At 36.2% G+C, this 3987-nt stretch overlaps 1 pseudogene; it reads left to right on the forward strand.

Annotated features, from left to right (window-relative positions):
• Window positions 1-1268: 1268 nt before the first annotated feature.
• On the forward strand, window positions 1269-2534 carry LOC108534299 (elongation factor 1-alpha 1 pseudogene; annotated as a pseudogene).
• The last annotated feature ends 1453 nt before the right edge of the window (window positions 2535-3987 follow it).

Below are 3987 nucleotides of genomic sequence, written 5' to 3' on the forward strand. Positions count from 1 at the left end.
CTAAAACTTAACTCTCTTCAAATTGACCACATTTGCTTACCTTAACAAAATTAAATTTAGAATAAATAGAAGTGTTGGAATTTATAAGTATTGTGGTTCTAAACCAACATAGCTAAACAAATACTCAATTAAAGTAAGTACACAATTGCTGATTTTCTGAAGGAAAAACTTGCCAATGATTATCAAACCAAGATTCATACATTTGTGTCAATCTCAGTTGTCAATAAGTATGTAAACAACAATAATAGCAGATTAGGTCAGTTTCATTATGTTAATGATCTTTGTTTTATATCTCTTAATTAGAACTACTAATCAGTTTAATGGTTGTGGTAATTCTTGTTATGTTGATAATAAAACTTAAAGAGTGTAAGATTCTTTACTTTTTGTTTTAACTAGTTACAGGTCTATTTTCCTGGCCACTGCTATCTACTTAGTACTGTTGTTTCCAGAGCTAACTAAACTGCATGACCCTCAGGAGTGTACTTTACTTTTGATTGTTCTTTCACCCTGAAAAAATGACTTTAAAGATTTGAATGATAATATGACCTCTCAAGCCCAAAAATATATCCCATGGTGATAACAAGGAGAGATTGTTTTCTTACAACAGTCTCTTTTCAAAAGAAAACTTGAGCTTTGATATTTTGGACCCTGTTGCTGTTTATATTCAGGGACACAATGTCATAGATCTTCAGTGTTACAATTTAAAAATTCCCCTGTGGCTACAAACCAGGAGTAAAAATCCACAGCTACCAATCATATTGCATATATTTTAGACACGGAAGACATAAAATCATCTCTTTATGTTGAGTTATTCTCAATTTATTGGATACACAATGTACCCTTGCAGTATTGAACATAGACAACTTACATTTAATTTGATTTAAAGAAGAGAATTGCATTCCATACTCATTAAGTCATCCTGCAGGTCTTTGAAGAAGTACTAAATTTTGAAGTGCATAACTAGTGAGGCAGTTTTAATTCTAACCAAGCATGGCATGAAATAAACATGCAAATGACAAACAGAAAGCTGTTAATTTGTATGAGAAGTTAAAGTTAAAAAAAAACAAGTTGGTAGTTTTTTTCACAATGGGTTTGCCGCCAGAACACAGGTGTCATGAAAACTACCCCTAAAAGCCAAAATAGGAAAGGAAAAGATTCATATCAACATTGTCGTCATTGAACACGTAGATTCAGTCAGGTCCACCACTACTGGCCATGTGATCTACAAATGTAGTGGCATCGACAAAAGAACCATTGAAAAATTTGAGAAGGAGGCTGCTGAGATGGCAAAGGGTTTGTTCAAGTATGCCTGGGTCTTGGGTTAACTGAAAGCTGAGCATGAGCATGGTATCACCATTGATATCTCCTTGTAGAAATCTGAGACCAGCAAGTACTATGTGGCTATCATTGATGCCCCAGGACACAGAAACTTCATCAAAAACATGATTACAGGGACATCTCAGGCTGACTGTAATGTCCTGAATGTTGCTGCTGGTGTTGGTGAATTTGAAGCTGGTAACTTCAAAAATGGTCAGACCCGAGAGCATGCCCTTCTGGGTTACACAGTGGGTGTGAAACAAAGAGTCAACTGTGTTAAAAAAAAAAAAAATGGATTCCACTGAGCCACCGTACAGCCAGAAGTGATATGAGGAAATCGTTAAGGAAGTCAGCACTTATATTAAGAAATTGGCTACAACACCGACACAGTAGCATTTGTGCCGATATCTGGTTGGAATGATGACAACATGCTGGAGCCAAGTGCTAACATGACTTGGTTCAAGGTATGGAAAGTCACCTGAAATGATGGCAATACCAGTGGAACCACGCTGCTTGAGGCTCTGGACTGCATCCTACCACCAACTCGTCCAACTGACAAGCCCTTGCACCTGCCTCTTCAGGATGTCTACAAAATTGTTGGTATTAGTATTGTTCTTATAGATCAACTGGAGACTGGTGTTCTCAAACCTAGTATGATGGCCACCTTTGCTCCAGTAAACATTACAACTGAAGCAAAATCTGTTGAAATGCATCATGAAGCTTTAAGTGAAGCTCTTCCTGGGGACATTATGGGCTACAATGTCAAGAATGTGTCTGTCAAGGAAGTTCATCATGGCAACATTGCTGGTGACAGCAAAAATGACCCACCAATGGAAGCAGCTGGCTTCACTGCTGAAGTGATTATCCTGAACCATCCAGGCCAAATCAGTGCTGGCTATGCCCCTGTGCTGGATTGCCAGACGGTTCACATTGCATGCAAGTTTGCTGAGCTGAAGGAAAAGATTGATCACCGTTCTGGTAAAAAGCTGGAAGATGGCCCTAAATTATTGAGGTCTGGTGATGCTGCCATCATTGATATGGTTCCTGGCAAGCCCATGTGTGTTGAGAGCTTCTCATACTATCCACCTCTGTGTCACTTTGCTGTTCGTGATATGAGACAGACGGTTGTCCTGGATGTCATCAAAGCAGTGGACAAGAAGGCTGCCAGAGCTGGCAAGGCCACCATGTCTGCCCAGAAAGCTCAGAAGGCCAAATGAATATTATCCCTAATACCTGCCACCTGGTCTTAATCAGCAGTGGAAGAATTGTCTCAGAAGTGTTTGTTTCAATTGGCCACTTAAGTAAAAGACTGGTTAATGATAACAATGCATCGTAAAAACCTTCAGACAGAAAGGAGAATGTTTTGTGGACCACTTTGGTTTTCTTTCTTGTGTGTGGCAGTTTTAAGTTATTAGTTTTTAAAATTATTACTTTTTAATGGAAACAACTTGACCAAAACTTTGTCACAGAATTTTGAGACACATTAAGAAAGTTTAATGAGCAAAACAAACAAACAAACAAGCAAACAAAACCAAGATGATAAAAGCAGTTCGTTTGTGCTACTACAGAATGGAATCCACAATTCACATCGTGGGGGAGTGACAAACCAGTCATTTAATGCTGTGTCAACACATGTATCTTGTCTTTCATTAGTAAACTCTCCTGCTGTTTTGTACACTGTCAGAAGTGGACCACCTACTGAAATTCGTAGAGGTGTGGAAACTGGCATGGTTTAATAATTCTGTTTTGTTTAACTTTCTTCCTTATCCTATTTGAAGCTATTTTTTCTGCGTTTTTAGAACAAGTATCTATTAGCTTCATTTATGAGGTAAATGTTTAAAATATTTATGATTCAAATGACCTACTTTCCTTTTAATTCATTAGAGCACTTTGAATATCCTAGCCAATCGAGGCTTACATTTGCCTGTAAATTACCCATGCTTTATCTCTGTACACAGTCTGCCCCACATCATCTGTGAATAAATAACCATAAAAAATAAATGGAGAGGAAAGACAACTGCATCCGTCTCCCTTTCTTTCTGAAAAGTGTTCTACTGAGATGTTGGTTAATGATCTAAGCAGTAGTATAGATTCAAAGATTTTCCACTCCTCCAGACCAACCCTCCCCTGGACAAACCTGTTCAATTTAAGTCTTTTCTTAATCGACATTGCTTATAGGAAGTGAATGAGTAAACAAATATGTATACAATAATACATGAAATCTATGAAACACAATTAAGTAAAAGTCCAGGAAAGGGGAAGATAACTAGATATAAAAATTTTCAAGAATATAATATGATTTCCTCAAACATTTTCTAAACATAGTCAAGAGTAAGATAAAAGCTACCCTAATTTTCAATATTAACAAACAACAACATATTTATTTCAGAAAATATTATGTTTTCTGTAAAATTGATTACTGGCATTCATTTTATTAATGTGAGTTATAAGGACTTTTATACCAAACACAGAATAAACTTAGGAATAGTGTGGCTGTTTAATATTATAAGTAGTATTGTTTGTAAAATTAAAATTAAAACGACTACTTCAATCACATATATGATCCTCATTTACACTGATAATCCTTCTTCTAATAAAACAGTATTTATTTTAAAAGCCTTTTTTTTTTTTTAAATTAAGGAACAATTTAGATATGTTTGCTTTTTTTAG

The sequence above is a fragment of the Rhinopithecus bieti genome, unplaced genomic scaffold, assembly GCF_001698545.2.
Source record: "Rhinopithecus bieti isolate Rb0 unplaced genomic scaffold, ASM169854v2 scaffold_12012, whole genome shotgun sequence".
Taxonomy (NCBI): Eukaryota; Metazoa; Chordata; class Mammalia; order Primates; family Cercopithecidae; genus Rhinopithecus; species Rhinopithecus bieti.